Below are 19128 nucleotides of genomic sequence, written 5' to 3'. Positions count from 1 at the left end.
TCCTGATGGCCACACTATGCTCTTCCTACTGTCAACGCCCTCCTTCAGCGTTCCCACTCCCAAATCCCCCAGCCTCCTGAGCAAGCCAGCCTGGAGTGGGTGGCCTCAGGCACTGTGCACATGTCGAGCCAAGAGTCCAGACAACCTGCAGGAAGAGTATACCCTCCTTTCTCATGCAAGTACTACACCACCTCTTGTTACTTTCCTGCCAATAAATCCATGTGGACTGTATCAGGAGACTCATGAGGCTGCTCACCCAGGACCTTATAGATCCTGAAGGAAGCAATTAGGGGCAGAGTAGAGCCTAGATGCTAGTCTCCTTACTGTGGATAGCGTACTTTGTATTTCCTGAAAGCCTCCCATGCCTCAATGTTCCTCCAGATCTCAAAGAAGAAACGAGGGGTTTCAACATGGAGTCTCAAACCATTTCTCAGCCAACATGCTACGTAAGACCCCATCCTACATGAAGAACATTAGCCAGGACATTCTCTTTCAGCCAGAACCTTCCTGGAACCAACTTTCCCTGCTAAAGACAAACCCGAATCCAACAGAAGTTAACTGCCATTGCTGTTATAAAAATATATGATTGTAGGGCTCCACAGAATAAGAGGTAATTCTCTTTTTATGTGCTGTAGTAGCAAGGATTTTTAAATGTCATCTTTATTTTGACAGTATTTCAGAGGAAGGCATTAATGCCATATTCCATTTAGATAATCTTTTATTATACAAAAGACCAGTGCCTTTCCCTGTTGGATTCTCCTGATGGATAAAAGCCTCCAAAATGGGGGGATGGGAGCTGGGAAAAAATTTTTTTAAGCAACCATGAATCTCATGGGGAGAAAAATTAATTCTGACAGAAAACTATAGAGTAGGGAACTTGGCAAAGTTGCATCAACAACACTAGTGATTTAAGTTCGGTTTTATCTTATTTAACTCGTGGTCCCGACACCTTCCTTCTCCAGGGTCTCCATCCCTGACTAATAGTCTCAAATTCTCTATGGTTTGCTCACTTTTTTGATATGTCATGCCTGAGATATGATGACCGGTTCAGCCTTTGGGTGGGTTAGCCCGCAGATGCAGACAGATGGTATGCAGAGAAAGAAGGCCCCCGCACCAAAAAAGGAAAAGAGAAAAGGAAGAAATGATCCCTCTCACCTTGTGCTGGTGATGGATATCAGCTGACAGCCTGGTTAGCAAGCGCAATGGTGGAACCAAGTAAGAGCTGCGAGATTCTCGAGCCCTTTGATAGGCATTTCCAGAAATAACTCGTAGAAGAAGCAAATAAAATGTTCGTTGCAATGCTAACCAGAATAGAGAGCAGAATGGGGGGTTAATGCATGAGAAATGAGGACACCCAGTGCCTTGTGGACTAAAATAAGGGGAAGGGTGGTGGGGGCAAAAATTGGAAATAAAAACATCCACGTCCAACAATCGGTCTGCGCCCTAGTAAAACAGTGTCAGTCTGATGACACAGGTAGCCATTATCAACAACAAGTATGAAACTTATGTAAAAATATAAAAAATACTTTAAATGAAATATTAGAGACTCTAAAATAGTATTGTCTTAGTCTGTTTAGGTTGCTATAACAAAAGAGCCCAGACTGGGGAGCCTGTGTCCTCCCACAGTAGAAGGGGCTGGGGATCTCTTTGGAGCTTCTTTTATAAGGCCTTTCCTTCTTTCTTTCTTTCTTTCTTTCTTTCTTTCTTTCTTTCTTTCTTTCTTTCTTTCTCTCTTTTAAGATTTATCTATTTATTTTAGAGAGAGAGAAAGAGAGCATGAGTGGGAAGGGCAGAGGGAGAGGGAGAGAGAATCTCCAGCAGACTCCATGCTGAGTGGGGAGCCCCACACCGGGCTTGATCTCACAACTCTGAGATCCTGACCTGAGCTGAAACCAAGAGTCAGACACTCAGCAGACTGAGCCACCCAGGCGCCCCTCTAAGGCCCTTTCATACAAGCTGCACACTCACTGGTCTTTGGGAGATGCCACCTACTAATACCATCGTATCAGACATGGGGTTCCAACATATGACTTTGGGGGAGGACACAAACATTGGGACCATAGCAACTATGGCTATTTCAATTATAACAATTTGAAAATATACCATTGCCCTGCTCCAAAGCCTTCACTGGCTTCCATTGGGTTTTAGCACAGTCTCCTTAAAATGACCACTGGGCCCTTCTTTGTCTGGTTTTACCTGCACCTCCAACCTTAACTCACCACACACCCTGACTGCCCTGGCTCTGAGTATTTAGAGACCTTAGAAATTGCCCAAACACCTCACCCTTCAGCAATGAGCTGAAGCATCACTTCTTCCAGATCGCTTCATGATCTTCCTTGCAACAAGGCTCCCTGTCTCAGCATTTTCCTTGCACTGCAAATGCCTGTGCATTTCTCTACCGCCCCAAGTAGACTGAGAACTCCTTTTGAACTGAGATCTTACCTACTCCGCTCATGGCTAAATTCCAGCCAGTGCCTGGCATATGGAAGGGCTCAGTGGCTCTGCATTGGATGGATGCTTTAAAAAAAGAACGAGCAATGAATGAATCCGTAGAAGAATCAATGAAGAAACAGAATTGCGACTAGCCTTCGCGCTCTCGTATTTGAGTGACTATCTGAATGCATGCACACCTGCATGCAGTGCAGTGACCAGAGGCGACGTAAGACTGGTGGATGCAACGTGAAAGACACTAATCGTCTCTTTCTCGAAACGTCTTTAATATCATGGGGAGTCTGGCGGTAACAGCTTTACTGCAATATAATTCACTTATTTAAAGTGTTAAAAAATGGTTTTTAGTATTTCACAGAACTTTTAGTATTGCACCACTGTCAATTCTAGAACATTCTTATCAGCACACACACAAAAAAAGGCCCTAACCCCTTTAGCTGTCAGCCAGCCGCAAAACCCCCATATTCCCCAACCCTAGGCAACCACTAATCTGCTCTCTGTTTTTATAGAGTCATCTAATCTGGACCTTTCATGTAAATGAAATCATATAATATTTGTCCTTCTGTGTTTGGTTTCTTTCAGTTAACACCATGTTTTCGAGGGTCATCATTCCTGTAGCACGTAGCAGCGCTACATTCCCTGTAAGGCGGAATGATACCCTGCGCTATGGATATACCATAGTTTGCTCCTCATTCATCAGTTGATGGACATTTGGGTAGTTTTGGCTATTAAGATGACTGCTGCTATGAACATCTATGTACAAGCTGTGTGGACATAGTATTTGCATATCCTTCCGGCTCACACCTGGGAGTGGAATTGCTGGGTCATCTGGTAATTCCATGATTAATTTTTGAGGAGCTGCAAGGCTGTTTTCCAAAGTGGCTGCATGACTCCCCATTCCCATCGGCAGTGTGGGAGCCTTCCCATTCCTTCACATCCTTGCCAACGCCTACTATTTGGGGGGCTTTGGGATTATAGCCATCCTAGTGGGTATGAAATGATATTACAATTTTGATTTCCATTTCCCTGATGACAAATGACATTGAGCACCTTTTTATCTGCTTATTGGCCATTTGTATATTTGACATTGTTTTTAAAGCTTTTTTTAATTTAGAAGAATGTTTAGAATGAGAAACAGAAATAGTCTCTTTTTTGAAGATTTTTATTTATTTATTTATTCATTTATTTATTTGAGAGAGAGCAGGGGGAGGGGCAGAGGAAGAGGGAGAAAGAAAAAAGCAGACTCCCCACAGAACACAGAGCCCAAGGGGCGGGATCAATCTGAGGACCCTGAGATCATGACCTGAGCTGAAATCAAGAGCTGGCTGCCCAACCGACCGAGCCACCCAGGCGCCTCAGAAATCGTCTCTTTCTAATAAATACATAGGAGATCACACTGAGCCTGTGGTAATAACCACCAAAAGAGAAAAGTACAGAAAAGGTGTCTTAATGACCCACAAGAAAAAAAGAGATCATAGGCTGCTTTTGAAGATGAGTGTAGGCTTCAGCCCAGGAGTCAGGTGCCAAGGTTCCAGAGTCGGGTGACAAGGCTCCCGTCCTGATTCTGGGCAGGTTACTGGGCTTTTCTAACTCCCGGTTTCCACATCTATAAAATGGGATACTAACAAGGCCTATACTGTAGGGCTGGTGTGATCATTAAATAAAATGCGCCTATATAAAGCGCACGGCACGGCCCCAGTAAACACCCAATAAATGCTCGGTGTAGAAACTACGTCAATTAAAATTAATCAGGTTTAGTTTTAAACTCTAGGACTTCTAGAAGGCTTGATTATGCCAGTGTGCATGAAGACTCTCAAAAAAGAAAGAATTTGTCTCCCAAATTGACCACAGAACCCTATTTTTCAGAGGTGGTTTGGCAGGGCACAGGGTCTAGAACACGCTTTGAAATCTGCTAACCTACCGCCTCACTCTTGTCCGATGGGGACCTGGGCCCTCAAAGAGCTGAGCCAGGACATTCAGTTACTTGGCTGCAGATGCAAAGGGAAGACCCAAGTTCCCCACCCCAACCCCATTCCTTAGTGAGCTCTTTCCAGGAGAGGCCCTCTGATCTGCTCTCCCAGCCCCCACCTGCGTAACTCATCAGTCTCGATCCCCGCCCCGTGGACCACAGGCAATATGCCTAAGTACGTAATAGGAATAAGTCAAGCTAACACACTGCTGAAGGAAATATGTTCTATCCTCCTGCCTTGGCAAATAAATTTTCATAATGACGTGGAAGGCCAAGTTCAAATCTCAAACTTCTCAGAGTCTCTCAGTGAACATGACACATGAGGAGAAGGGGGGGGCCCGCACGAGCCTGCACCCCATCCCCTCCCAGCCCCAGCTCTGTCCCACACTGTGAGGAGCCTTATTCACAGACATGGAGACAGGTCCAGGCTTCGTCCACAGCCCCCTGCTCTGGTGGCTCCTCTCCATGTCCCCTCAGAGCGCAGAGCTCAGGAGTGCACTGGAGTCAGGGACTCAGACCCAGAGGAGAGACCTGCGTGTCTGGAGAGGAATTGAAGTTCCAGGCGCCTGGTGTGGGGAGGGGCATGGGCTCTGAGTGGACACAGGGCCTCAGCCCTGCAGAGCCATCGCCCGGCAGGAGCAGGTGCGGGGAGCACGGGATCTCTAAAGGTGGAGCCCAGATTGAGCCCACTGGGCTCTAAGCACCACCAGGATTGTTGCAGGGAAAATGCCTGAAAAGCAACCCCTGAGAATAGGAGCATGCGTCCTCCTCCCCTCAGACGGTAGGCTTTTCAACGGAAACAGCTTCCAGCCCCCCTGGGGACCATTATCCCAGAGATTCACGTGCACCAGGAACATGCTGTGTGACACATGCAGGCATCAGGAAGGGGCACACCAAGGTGACCTAGGGAGCTTTTTTTCAGCCCTCCCCCTGGCCCCCGTTTGGTAAATGAGAGAAGATCAGTAAAAGCTGCAAGGAGACTCAAGGCTCACATTATCTCTGGATGGTTTGCTCCATGTAAATAACAAGAACTTCACGGTAGCAAGCACATTGTACATCACCATTAGTATGATTTCAGTCTGCTTTATGGGTCCACAGCTAGACGGAAACAGGTTTTAGCTCTAATATCAAAACCTGTCAGAATTTGTTTTCCTAAAGCTAACAGAATGATACAGGTCAGATCAATTATTATGAAAAATTCAATTAAGAAAGTGCCATATGTGGCGCTATAAAAAGGACCACGAGGGCCCATATGGCTGGAAAGGAGCGGCGGTGGCCCTGTGTCCCTGCACAAGCATGGCACCATCCCACCCTTCCATCCTTGTCACCGTGGCCATATTGGAATGGGAAAGCCCCTCTCCCACCTCTGTTCCAGCCCCCTGCTGCCCGATGCCCCCCTAGAACCTCCCCTTCTCCAGTCCCCCCAACCCCAGAGACCTGGCCACCACTTTAATTGTGTTTGCCTGCAGAGGACTCAGTAAGCAGGGCTTGTGCTATCCCAGAGCACTGACACTTTAAAACAAAGGCACAAAGAAACTGGTCAGACAATGAAATACCCCTCCGTTGGCCTGCTACGTGAGATGGGGGGGGTAAAGAACTCCAGCTGTGGGACCAAACTGGCTGGATTTAGGTCCCTACTCTACTGTGAGCAATGCATTCAACCCTGTAAGCCCTCATTTTCTCATCTGTAAAATGGGGACAATAATATCATCTTCTTCACGTACCTATTGGAAAAAGTAAATGAGATGATGCGTGTTAGAGTACTTCGTGTGGTGTCTGGTGACCAGCAAGAACTCAGTCCATATTAGTTATTATTTTCATGTCCTTGGCAGGCAACGGGTTTGGTGGAAAAGCATATGATTGAAGACAGGAAACCTGGACCTGCTGCTAGCTCTAAGTCTTCGGGTTAGTCAGTCCACCTCTCTGGATCTTCATTTCCTCATCAGCAAATTGGGGGTGATCATATGCATCTGGCAGAGCTGTTCCAGGCTTCGGTGAACTGCTGCATGGGGAAAGTGTTTGCAAACTAGTACACGATGTGCAAGCGTAATTGAATGGAATCGTCTCCGAGCTTGCCCTGAGCCTCTGGAAACACTGGGCCGATGCCATCTACGTGAGTTTGATCAGAAGACGGACTGTCCAGGCCCTTGAGTCATACCTAAAAGCATCCTAGGGGTCTCATGATGTGCCGCAAAAATGAGGCACGGGGATGTGAAAGCCTGGACTGCAAGGGTCTGAGAGGTACCGCAGAGCCAAGTTCAGAAAAGAATTGCCTGACTAATTGTACTTACTAGCTTAGCGTCTTTCAAATGGATTGGGAATGTGTGTGTGTGTGTGTGTGTGTGTGTGTGTGTGTGTGTATACCCTTCAGAAAAAAAAAAAAATATACATATATATTTTTTTTTTAATCCCCCAAATCGATATGTGACAGCATGGCTTCCTTTCAGGCTTACCGTCCACAATGGTGTTGCCGCTTGACACCATAACCTAAGAGATTAGCCAGTGTGGGGGTGCCAAGACGCACCACAGTGGTGGCCAATCCTGGGCTGGCCAGACCCTGCCTTGGTGTTTTGCTGACTGAGGCAGCCAGGGACTGACCACTTGGCTCTGATCATGGAACGTTTCAACCTTTCGGGCCGCAGCTCTTGGCTAATGATTCTGCTCTGAGGCCCTTCCATCCGGTCCTGGTCCAAGGCGAAGTGAACTGCTGATTTACCGTGACCCTCCCTCCTTGGACTCTCAGGCCCAGGGTGTGTTAGGCCGTCTTGTCCCCAGTCTCCTACTGGAGGCAAGCGTCAGGGATGTAGAGGAGAAGGGACAGGGAGAAGGAGCTCCGAGGAGAGGCGGAAGGCGGGGGGTGGGGGGGAGCAAGCACTCTTGCCCGACCCTGCTCTGCCTCCTCAGGTGAAGGGAGAGGAAGGGAGGTGGCAGGGTTGCGCCAGATCGGTTCTGAGGAGGAAGCAGTTTGGGGAAGCGGTGGCTTGCAAAGCTCAGGGGAGCTGCCTACTCCCCGAAGGGGTGGCCTCTGTCAGGAGGGAGCCGTGGCTGGCTGCCGTGGGGACGGCCTTGTCCTGCTCCTTCCTCTGGAGCCAGGGCTGCAGCTGGTGACCCCTGGAGCAGGAGACACAGCCCTGGCCCAGGGGAACTCGAGCAGAGCCGGCCTGGGGGCTGTGGACCCCACCCTCATCACCTTGCTCTGGTCTTTACCCTGGTTTCCTCTTAGTTGTGGTTAAAGAAAAAAATCACGATTAAAACAAAAAATGCCTCACGTGTATAATTTCAGCATGCTATTCAATGGGGGGGGGGAGCTATAGCTGAATAGCGGAGCGAACCCATCCCCTGAGCCTCCTCCTGGGCTCAGCGGCTTTCCTTCCCCACCTGCTCCCTGCAGCCTGCCTTCCTTTCTCTTTTCCCTCCTTGTCCTCCTGCTGCTTTTCCACTTCCCCTTTGGGAACCCTTCACTCCAGGCCTTCCTTCTCCACCCCTGCCTTTCCCCCTGTGCTCCCCTCCTCCCTGTGCTCCCCTCCCCCCTGCTTCTTCTTTCCCCCTGCTCTCCCTCCCCTCTGCTCCTCTCCCCCTGCTCACCCTTCCCCTCTGTTCCTCTCCCCCCTGCTCTCCCTCCCCCTTCCTCCTTCTCTCCTCCCCTGCTCTCCCTCCCCCTCTTCCTCCTCCCCCTCCTCCCCTCTGCTCCCTTCTCCCCCTGCTTCCTTCCCCCTGCTTCCCTTCCTTTCAGTTCCCTCACCTTCTCTGCTGCTCCTTGAATCTACTTTTCCTGTCCCTATCCCATCTCTTCAAGATGTCCTAATGGAGATTTTCTGATTTCTCTATTTCTGGATTCTAGGACTTTAAAGGCAGTATGAAATTATATACACACCTATCAGAAGGCCTTGATGCTGGTGGGGAAGAATAAGAAAGAAGGAATTATGGTTCAAGCTTAAACAAGGAAAAGACTCATAATGATAAAACAATTGTATTGTAAATTTTCTAAGAAGGCAGACTGCTTCTCCTATTTCTTCATAACTTGCATAAAGCCTGGCTCTAACACACGGAAAATACTAAATAAATATTTGCTGAACAGGTGAATAAATGAATGGATGAATACTGAAGCAAAATGTGGCTTTATTTCATTTGAGCACACAGCCACAGCGTCAAGTGGGTCAGAGAGCAGAGATGCACGTCTTTCGGGAATCTCTGAAATCCTCTAGTGAGGGAACATGTTCACTTACAATTAGCACGAGCAGTACTGAAATGTACATGCTGTTGCTAAGGTTTGCCCTCTTCAATGGGCTAACGTTTCCCTTGTTTACATTACTAATTTTCTTGGCAAACCCTCTTTTATAAATACAGGTAGAATTCCAATCCACAGGCTCTGCACACAAAGCAGGCTCTGTCTACAAATGCCCATGGCAACACGGGATTATTTTACCCATCCCCTCTGCATCCAGCTGGGTCATCTGCTGGACTCACCCAACTCATCCTTTTCAACGAATATTTGTTGTATATAACCTTTTGGCGCAGATCTTTCTGCTGAGTGCTTCACACGTACTGTCTCATTTCATCCATACAACGCTCTGAAGAAGGCATTGTTGTTGTTCCTACCTTGTGGACAAAGAATCTGAGACTGAAGTTGGTCAAGTAGATTCACCAACCATTCTCACTTGCCCATCTCTGAAGGAGTTCCCAGGACATGCGACTTACAGCTTTCCTCCCAGGCTGTCCCAGTTTACTTGGGACTGGGAAGTTTCCCAGGACATGGGATTTTCAGTGCTAAAACTGGGAAAGTCCTGTGCAAACCAGAAGAGTTGGTCACCCACCCTAGTCACACAGCTGGTAAATCTTAAAGTGGGACTCAAAACCACCCCGTGTCTGACACCAAGGCCCCTCTTTTCCCTACCCTACTTTGCCCAGCCAACGTCTAATCCTACATTTTTGGCTCCTTCTAAGATCTCATAGTCTCCAAATAGCACTTCCCAAGAAATCTCTCGTCCTACACTACCTTCATCTCCACCGAGTATACCCCCAAAAGCACTCAGAGAGTCACTTCCAAATCTCTAGAAACCTTCCCTTCCTGATGCTCTCTTTAACAACCGTGCTGGTTCCAGGTCTTCAGTCCTGAATTCCTGAAGCCAAAAGGTTTCTGTGCCTCCACGTGGTACCCTGCACACTACCCCAAGGTGTGTTCTCTAGAACGTAGAGAATTCACGGGACAACCTTGCATCTGCCTTGTCACAAAGCTGAGGCAAAGAGAAGAAAAAGGCAGAGCCTCGTCTAGCACCACGTCTTCCTAACCTACAGGCCAGCATGCTTTCCAAAGCACCATCCCCTGAAGGACTGAATGGACATTTCTCCAAAGAAGACATCCAGATGGCCAACAGACACATGAAAAAATGCTCGACATCACTCATCATCAGCGAAATGCAAATCAAAACCACAATGAGCTATCGCCTTGCACCTGTCAGAATGGTCAGACTCAAAAAGACAAGAAATAACAAGTGTTAGCAAGGATATGGAGAAAAAGGAGTCCTCGTGCACCATCGGTGGGAATGCAAGCTAGTGCAGCCACTGTGGAAAAGAGTATGGAGGTTCCTCAAAAAATTAAAAATAAAATTACCCTGTGACCCAGTATTTGCACCACTTTATATTTACCCAAAGAAAATAAAAACACTCATTTGAAAAGATATATGCACCCCTGTGTTTATTGGAACATTACTCACAATAGTCGGTATGGAAGTGGCTGAAGTGGCCATCAACAGATGAACGGATAAAGAAGATGTGATATATAGAGATAGATAGATGACAGATAGATAGATAGATAGATGATAGATAGATAGATAGATAGATAGATGATAGATAGATAGATGAAAGACATGGAATATTACTCAACCATTAAAAAGAATGGGATTTTGCCATTTGTAACAATACGGATGGACCTAGAGTATTATGCTAATGGAAACAAATCAAAGAAAGAGGAATACCATATGATGTCATTTATATGTAGAATCTTACAAAAACAAAACAATTGGATAAACAAACCAAAAAAGCAAAAACAAACCCATAAACAGAGAACAAACTGATGGTTGTCAGAGGGGGTGGGGGAGGGACAAAATGGCGGAAGGGGAGCAGGAGGTTAGGCTTCCCGTTCTGGAAGGAATAAGTCATGGGGAAAGGTGTTGCATAGGGAGTAGAGTCGATGGTACTATGACCCTTGTTTGATGACAGATGGTAGCTACACTTGTGAGCACAGCATAATGCAGGGCTGTCCGCTCACTATGTCGTCCACCTAAAAACTAATGTAACGTGTGTCAACTATACTTCCATTAAAAAAAAAAAATGCACGGCCCCTTGCCTCTCCTGTGGTTCCCTGGACCTCAGAGCAAGTTCAGACTCTATCTAGAGACAGTCCAGCCCGCCCGCCCTGCCTGCAGGTCAGCCACAAACCCTCTCTGCTCTGCCAGGTTGGGCTGGCTCTTGCAGGCGTCGGCTCTCCTCTGTTCTGTCTGCCCTCCACTCCCTCCATCACCGAGGTTTCTACGGAGCACCTGCTAAGGGCGGAGCCTCAGGCTAGGGGATGCATACAGGAGAAATACACAGCCCCCAAAATGAGGGGCTCTCACTCCAGCTGCTTTTCCACCGCCTCATGACCACTACTCTTGACCCTTTTCCTCATGCCTTTCCAGAACATGTACTGTCTGCACCATGACCGGTGGCCTTTGAGCTCGTCAGTCTCATGTTCTGTCTGCTCCACCTGGATGGGTCTTGGCTTCCTGATAAGATTGTCTGGTCCTGGGTATAACAGGACTGGAAACCCTTTCTCCTGGCTCCACACAGCAAGCCTGGCTTTGCACGCAACGCCTCCTGGGTGCCCGAGAACGACTTGTTGAGCTGAATTAAACTGATCACGATTGAGTCTCTGTCACAAGCCATCCTGTGCAGCAATTTCTCCCTCCAATTCCTGTTTACATCGCAACCTGTCCTCAGAGGAACTCCACTGGATTCTATTGGCACTGCAGTCCAGGCGGGAAAGAGGGCAGCAGAGTGACCCATCTACATGTCTTCATTTCACCACTGTGGAGAAACCCGCCTCCTGCCCTTGTCTTCCTCCTCCCCCCGCCCAGATGACTTAAAGAACCTAATCACCATCTTCTGGGTCCCCCCTGCCACCGTCCAGCCCCTCACCGAAAGCGCCTACCACCATGAATACGGAACCACAGCTCAGATGTTTCAAGTTCAACAGCTAAAGAAAACGAGCCATTGACTCATTTTTCCTTGATTCAGAGAACTGCGCGCTCCCTCCGGCAGTACCGACATCCCTTAAGTGGGCCTCTCCCAGAGCCAGGGCCGCCCAAGGGGACTCCTGCTTCCTACCCAACTGAATGGTGGACCATAAATAAGTTACATATCCTTGATGTGTGACCTTGAGCGACTTCATTGCTTCACTGCTCTGGGCTTGGAATCCTGCAGCCACAGAGAAGGGGCTGCTAATCGGCAGGCTCTCCAAAGGCCACTGAGCTCACACACTCTGTGCCTCTCCAAATGCCTTCTCATTCCCGGGCTCCCTGTGCAAAGCAGCCCGCTCAAGAAGCAACGAGCACCCTGCCACCCGCCCAGCTCTGCCACTGCCTGTATGAAAAGGGGAAAGATTCTCTTGTGTTTCTTTGTATTAAGTTCCAGGCTGAAAAAAGCTCGTGAAAACTGCTGGTTCACCCAAGATGAAATAAAACACTCCCAGGAAAAGGGCAAACGGGTCTCAGGGGCTCATGGCTGGCCTAGGGAGATAAAGCTATTCTAGAAACTTCGACAGTTTGATTTCAGCCACTCCTAGGGATCCTTGAGCTAGTTAGCCTCTCAGAATAGAGGAGGAAGTAGGTGACGAGCTGCCTCTGAAGAGCTGGTGTTAGCTTCGGTACTTTCTGGGGCCTTCCTTTGGATGACACCCAGGCCATCAGGTTCCCACTGGCCTTTCCTGGGAGAACTCACTTGCAAAGGAGAGGAAAATGTGTTTAAACCACAATTGCTCTTCTAAGGAGAAGGGCTCTTAATAAACAGGAAACCTTCTGGATCTGCTGAGCACCTTGACTGGTTGGGAGATGCAGTGTGGGAAGAGAGGCTGGGGCAGAGTTGGACTGCTTACATAAATCATCACCAGAACTGGAATTAGTGGGAAAAACGCGGAAGGGAGGGGTGAGAAAAAGAGAGGTCGATGAAGGAGGGGCCGGCAAACTGGGGAGCCCGGGGCGCAACACGGGGCTTGATCTCAAGACCCGAAGATCATGACCTGAGTCAGAAGCAAGAGTCAGGTGCTTAACCTACTGCGCCACCTGGGGGACCCCGAGATGGCGAGTCCCAGTGTGTAGCTGGGTCCTGTTGCACTCAAAGCCCCTCCATCTTTCTCTCAGTTCTGCTCTAAAATCTTCCCTACAAATTCCCATGCATGAGCGGGATTTTTTGTTTGTTTGTTTGTTTTTGTTTGTGTTGGCGGAACCCAAGGATGGACTCCATTTCAAGTACGAGTCAAACACTGAAGAGAATAACAGTAAAAGCAGAGCCACAAAATAAGAAATCGGGAGGAATTGGGAGCCACGGGCGGTGACAGGAAAACCACCCCCAAAGAATGTGGAGAAATCGCTGGACATTCTCAGTGTATTGAACCAGTGGCTGGAGCTCATGTTTTCTAGCTGTCGATGGGAAAAAAGACCCCATGCATGCGTGTGTGTGTGTGTGCGTGCATGTGCGTGTGCGTGTGTGTGTGTACACCAGGGCTGTGTACATACACACACGCACGCACACATGCACACACACATCTGGAAGAAACTAAAGCAAAGACTAAGGGAGAACGCTCGGCTGAAGCACAGATACAGGGAGCCTGGCGAACAATGAGCAGGTGTCTTCTGGAATCTGAGGGCTCTTCCTTAAGGAAGCTGGGCAGGGAGAGTCTTGGCTGCCAGTGAAGAAACAAAATGCCATGCACCCTGTGGGCAAAGGGCTGTGGCATGGCTCCGAGGGTTCTCTGTCACCAGGGAAATGCACTGTGAGCTTTGAGCAGATGAGGAATGAACTTCTCTTGACGGTTCAACAATTTTATGTCGGATATTTGGAAACGTCTAAAAACCACGGTTCCTCAAAGATGGAAGATGGCTTTCCCCAATCCATACAGCCCCTGCTCAAGCCATTAAAGAGTGTGGGGACAAACTGAACCGAGAAAGGGACAGAGTGAGGTCGGAGGGTGGAAAGAACCAAATTCCTGGCAACCAAGATACAGTCCCAGAGGAAAATGGATGCAAGCCACAAAGAGACCCTTTGATAGACTTTTAGCAGGAAAGAAACAGAGGGAGTGAGGAGGAATCCAGCACAACCTTAGACAGACCTGTCTGGGCCCTAAAGCGTCTACCTTGCCGGGTTTTATGCTTTCCGTTCTATCCATGGTTTTCCACATATACTTCCTGGACACCAAACACAAGCCAGGGAAACAGAGATGGAACAGAGAGACGAGGGCTTGCTCTCTGAGACTTAACATGGACGACACGCAAGGGGGAAAGGACGTGAATAAATGAGCTCATTTTAGGTACCATGAAATAGCCCATGAGTAAAACGAAGCAAAGAAGTGTGATGCAGAATGCCTTGATTCGGGGACTGCTTGAGAGGGAGGAGTCCAGAAAAGCCTTTCTGAGAGAAGCTTATATGAGCTGACCCAGGAGCCATGGGAAGGAAACAGCCTGGGACGATGCTGGAGAGAGGTACCCTGAGCCGAGGAAAGGAAGTGCAAAGGCCCTGGGGAGGGCGGCGGGGCTGGTGGGACTGGGATGAGGGAGGGGGCTGACAGGAAGCCTCGGGGCAGGGCCTGTGGCCTCCTGAAAGCCACAGTGAGGAAGACCAAATTGGGCAGCCGCCTGGTACACTGTGGTGGAGAGGAGTCTGTCCGCTGTGCTGGGGAGGCCATTTCCCCCAGCCCAGAACCAGGAGCGAGGGAGGCCGCTCCAAGAGCCGTCCTTACCGCGGAGGGCCAGCAGGTGGCTCTCTGCGAAGAGGGCAGGCCACTCTTCCCCCCACCGCCGCTGACGCCTTTCCTGTTCTAAGGTAGAAGCGCTTTTCCCCCTGAACAAAAGCTCCTTTAGCAAACATCCACTTTGCTGGGGTTTTTTAACAAAAGGAGCCCACAGAAACCAGTACAATAGGGCAGTCCAGGTGACTTACCCCCTGCATCCTGATGGCTAACAGAGGCAGCTCCTCCCAGCCAGGGGGCTGCTCCGTGCTCCATTCCCAAGCTCCCACTTTTCAAAGCCCTGTGCTCAACCCAACTGGCTTGGCCACCCTCCTTTCCGCACAATCTTAGGAAAAAATACATGCCAGGAGCCCAGGCCACAGGCCAAACTCCAGCTCTCCACGGAGCAGACTTGTCCAGGAAGTCATGGCTTCCAGGCCCTGACAACCCTCCGCGGGTACAGGGGAGCAGGACAAGCAGAATGAAGGAGGCAGGCAGGCGTTTGCTGTTTTCACCGAGATTTCCTTGCCACGGTATGTTTGTTTTTTAAATAAAGGCAAGAATTGCTGCAGACTTCCTAACAAGCCCTGGCCACAAAGAAGGGGTTTCGGGGACCTGCATGCCCGTGGCCCCAGGAAGCCAAGGGCTGAAGAACTTGTCAGTGAGTCAGCTGAGTGCATCATGGAGCCACACGGCCCAGGCGCCTCTCAACAGCTCTGACATGGGATGGGGAGTTTTCCCCTTTAAGGAGCTTGCAATGTAAGTGGATGTGGGAATTCTTGCCCGCTGCAATTCTTCTCCTTTCCGTCTGTTGGAATCAGTCTCTCCACCCTTGAGTCGCCATAGGCCTCAGGACAGGTCATAGCAGCATCTGACCATGTCCCCCGGTAGAGGGGGCATGTGCTGAACACAGGCCCATGTGTCACCCACATCCGTGTCCCGCCAGCACCTCCCAGAGCCTGTCCCCTGGCCGGCCCTTCACCAATGCCTGCCGAACTAAATTTTGATGTGGAAGCAGGCGGCATAGCCACAGAAGCCAGGATCATCTGTGAAGTGAGTTGGGCTTCGAGTTCAAGTGGATGTGGAGGTCCAGCCAAGGCCTGGCGCCTAGTCAGCCCTCAAGCTGTCATGGTGTTCTTCCCTCTTTTCTTCCTGTAGGGTAGGATTTAAGATGCTCAAAACCAAAATTTTTAAAGGTCTCTTTGCCCTCAAATCCTTCCCCCTCTCATTGCCTCTAAGCCCCGAGTAAGTCACACGGCTAAGATAGGACAGTGACAGGCCTATACTAAATGTTCAGGTTGGTAGTATTATCCCCCCTTTTAAAACGAGCCTTTCTTCAAGGGCCCTGATAGCCTAAGGAGCTCTCACCTTCCGTCCCACAGTTTGGAAGTGGCTCACCCAGGATCTGAGCCCAGACCCCACTCCAGGGCCAGCCTCACCCAGCGACAGGGAACTAGGGCAGGGTTTCCTAAAGTGGGCATCTCCACCGCAAGTGGGTGGCCCTGGACGTGGCTGGTGTGGTGTTCCAGTGGACCCTGTCCCAAGCGTCCAAACGATCAACTTAGGTGTCTGGGCAAGTTGGCTCTCCAAAGAGCCTTGGGTGGTGAGTTGAAGGGCCGCCATTGGCTAAGTCTTCCCATGGCTTTGCTCTGGCCCATCTCCCTCCAGGCCCAACCCTTTCACTGGCTCCCAGCTGCCTCCGCAGTCAGCCCAAGGCCACTGGCCTGGAAATAGGTCTTCCCACATTGCACCTGCTCTTACCCCCATCACTTCCCTGGATCCCTTCACACCCAGTACCATCCACTATCACACTTCCAGAGCACGCAAGCTTCCAGCCCTTCATGCCCTGAAAACTGGGTAACGGAATTTGAATTAAATATCTGTTCAATCCCACCACAGCTAGACTGCTGGGCCCTGCGTGGGGAGGGGTCAGGCCTTTTTGTTCAAATGCTCAAAGTAGTGCTTTTAAATTTAAATATGCATAAATACATTTATGACACCCAATGACCAACTGGCTTGACATTCTGATGCCAACTGATCTTTTCAGCTCCATCCTGATTCCTCTGTACACACACCTGTGTTCCATACACATCCACAACCCTCTGACACCTGTCTCTCCCATCTCTGTGGCTTTGTTCATGTGATTCCTTCTTCTTGGAGTACGGATATCATTTCCACCCCGTCGAAGGACAATCAGAATGAGCAAAGGCAGGAGAGCATCTCTCTAATTGAGAGACAATTTCACATACCATAAAATTCACCACTGATTTTTAATATATTCACAAGGCTATGTAACTGTCTACACTAGCCAATTCCAGAACATTTCCATCACCCTCAAATAAACTCCCTACCCATTAGCCGTCATTCCCCATTCCTCTCCTCCCCCAACTCCTGGCAATCACTAGTCCACTTTTTGTTTCCATGAATTTGCCTATTCTAGATTTTCCATTTATTTAAGTATGTATTTATGTATGTATATATGCATGTATTGAGAGAGAGAGAGTGCCTGTGCACAAGTGTGGGGGGAGGGACAGAAGGAGAAGGAGAGAGCGAGAATCCCACGCAGATCGCCCACTAAGAGCAGAGCCTGGACGCAGGGCTTGATCTCATGACCTGGAGATCATGACCTGAGCCAAAATCAAGAGTCAGAGGCTCAACTGACTGCACCACCAGGTGCCCCTAGATATTTCATTTAAATGGAATCATACATGTGGCCTTTTGTGTCTGGCATCTTTCACTTAGCATAGTGTTGTCAAGGCTCATTCATACGGTAGCATATATTAGTACTCCGTTCCTCTTGACGGCTGAATAATATTTCATGGTATGGATATCCCACCTTTTATTTCTTCATTCATCAGTTGAAGGCCATTTGGATTGTTCCTACTTTTTGGCTATTATGAATAATGCTGCTATGAATGTGTACAGGGTTTTGGGTGAACATCTGTTTTCAGCTCTCCAGGGTATATACCTAGAAGAGGAATTGTGGGGTCACGTAGTAACTCCATATTTAACCTTTTCAGGAACTGCCAAACTGGTTTTCCAAAATGGCCATCCATTTAATGTGCCCACCTGTCCTGTAGGAGGATTCCAATTTCTTTATATGCTTGCCAATGCATGCATGCTGCTGTCTGTTATTATTATTATTATTATTGCCATCCTAGTGGGTATGAAGTGGTATCTCATTGTGCTCTGATTTGCAATTCCCTGATGACTAATGATATTGAGCATTTTTTTCATGTGCTTCTCGGCTGTTTTTACATTTTATTTAGAGAAATGTTTATTCAAATCTTCTGCCATTTTTATGTGGGTTAATTTGTCTTTGTCTTGTTGAGTCGTAAGATTTCTTTATATATTCTGGATAGTAGGCCCTTTTTAGATATATGACTTGCAAATGTTTTCTACCATCCCATGGGCTGTCTCTTTGCTTTTTTGATAGTGTCCTTGAAGCACAAAACTAACAGTTGGGTGAACTCCAGTTCACTCTTTGGTTTTCTGTGCTTTATGTGCCACATCTAGGAAATCATTGCCTAATCCAAATCACAAAGACCTCCATCTTAAAACTGTTTGAGAGTTTCATCGTTTTACCTTTATATGTATATTTTCAACCAATTTTTAAAGATTTTATTTGTTTATTTATTTATTTAGAGAGTGCTTAAGTGGGAGGAGGGGCAGAGGGAGACGAAGAGAGAGAATCTTGAGCAGACTCCACGCTCAGTGCAGAGCGCGACTCGAGGCTCAATCTCACAACCCTGAGATCATGACCTGAGCCGAACTCAAGAGTGGGACGCTTCACCGACTGAGCCACCCAGGCACCCTCATCTTTAACCAGTTTTGAGTTAACTTGGTATATAGTGTGAGGTAGGGGTCCAGATTCATTCTTTGGTATATGGATTTCCAGTTTCTCAGGACCGTGTGCTAAAAAGATGATTCTTTCCCCCACTGAATTGTCTTGGCAAGAAGAAACATTTGTGAGACAACCCTGATGGAAAAGTCTGCCACGGGGAGGTTGACCAGCACAGGGTCTGAGCTGTGGGAGTCGGGGGTGCAGAGATTGGCTGGGCTTTTTTCCTCAGTGCCCATTATGTAAAATGTCCATGAGCACCATCTCAGTTCACCTCTTTCTATATATAACAGTGGTTCTTAATCTTGTTTAGGGTAAATAAACCAATGAAATTGTGGACTCTTTCACACGCATAATGTTCTGCTCACATGCCAAGGGGTTCACAGGCATCTCTCAACCAAGAAGCCCATCCACAGACTCCAGGCTAAGCGTCCCTGCTCTGCTCTCCCTCCCTTAGAGTTCATCCACTGCTGAGACTCCAGGCAACACCCCCACAGTGTTGTTTTTGTTTATTTGTTTGTGTGTAGCTCTACTCTTCCCCTCGAACAGCACGTTTCCACTGAACTAAATGTCTGCACCTACTTCCTGGGCATTCAAACTCAGCACATCAACTCATCAGGTTGCCTCCCCCAACCCAGCTCACACCCCAACTTCCCTTTCTCTGGTCACAGCACAGCTCTTCCCAGCACCCAGGCTCAAATCTCAAAACTGTCTTCACTTCTTCTTCCCCTCACCACCCCTCCCCCACCAAACAATTAGTCTCCAGGTTGTGTAATTGTCCCTGCACCCTGACCGACCGTCGGTATCCCTCCTGGCCCAAGCTCTTGTTCTGAGACCAAGAAGAACTTCGTGTGTTTCTTGCCTGCGGGTTCCTCACTTTCTAATGTGTTA

At 48.5% G+C, this 19128-nt stretch overlaps 1 protein-coding gene and 1 long non-coding RNA gene across 2 annotated transcripts in view; one reads left to right on the top strand and one right to left on the bottom strand.

Annotated features, from left to right (window-relative positions):
• Positions 1 to 19128, bottom strand: part of LOC109488881 — a 173726-nt gene that overhangs the window by 117297 nt on the left and 37301 nt on the right. The window lies entirely within an intron of this gene.
• LOC117802664 lies at positions 10466 to 19127 on the top strand. Its single transcript, XR_004626089.1, has 3 exons — positions 10466 to 14491; positions 14953 to 15155; positions 18997 to 19127. It is a non-coding gene; the product is annotated as an uncharacterized LOC117802664 (long non-coding RNA).

The sequence above is a fragment of the Ailuropoda melanoleuca genome, chromosome 6, assembly GCF_002007445.2.
Source record: "Ailuropoda melanoleuca isolate Jingjing chromosome 6, ASM200744v2, whole genome shotgun sequence".
NCBI classification, from domain to species: domain Eukaryota; kingdom Metazoa; phylum Chordata; class Mammalia; order Carnivora; family Ursidae; genus Ailuropoda; species Ailuropoda melanoleuca.
Note: the sequence above shows the minus strand (reverse complement) of the source record. Positions and strands in the feature narration are given on the sequence as shown.